The sequence below is a fragment of the Anneissia japonica genome, unplaced genomic scaffold, assembly GCF_011630105.1.
Source record: "Anneissia japonica isolate Jap-2015-1 unplaced genomic scaffold, ASM1163010v1 scaffold4469_len402912_cov134, whole genome shotgun sequence".
Lineage (NCBI taxonomy): Eukaryota > Metazoa > Echinodermata > Crinoidea > Comatulida > Comatulidae > Anneissia > Anneissia japonica.
This window is the reverse complement of record NW_022754049.1, coordinates 41952-42527: the sequence shown is the minus strand read 5'-3', so window position 1 is coordinate 42527 and position 576 is coordinate 41952.

The window sequence follows — 576 nt, the reverse complement described above, 5'->3', positions numbered from 1 at the left end:
GCCTACGGATGTTTATTTAACTTGACGTGCATGCACAAGTATAAAGATACTCACGAACTAAATAGTAGGCCAAGTCCCCATTAGTAGTAGTAGTGGTAGTAGTAGTAGTGGTAGTAGTAGTAGTAGCAGTAGTAGTAGTATTAGTAGTAGTAGTAGTAGTAGTAGTAGTAGTAGTAGTAGTAGTAGTAGTAGTAGTGGTAGTGTTATTGGAAGTAGTAATGATAGTAGTAGAATAGTAGTAGTAGTAATAGCAGTAGTAGTAAGCCTGCACAACATAAGGATATATACATAACTTAGCAATAAAATAGTTATAATAATAATAAATAATAATATATGTAGGTGATCTTAGTGTATCCCAATAAATATTTAGTTCTATTGTGTTAAATTCATTTTATCATTGAGTTTATTCATAAATAAACGGTAATTGTAGTGTCATCGTCGTTTCACGTATAATGTAGGCCTATCCGAAATCATGAACACACACAGAGTACAGTACAAGAAATGATGAAACACAGTAACATTATAATTAGTTACAAAAAACATTGTTTGTACAGTATCTGTTTAAGATGGGGTGAT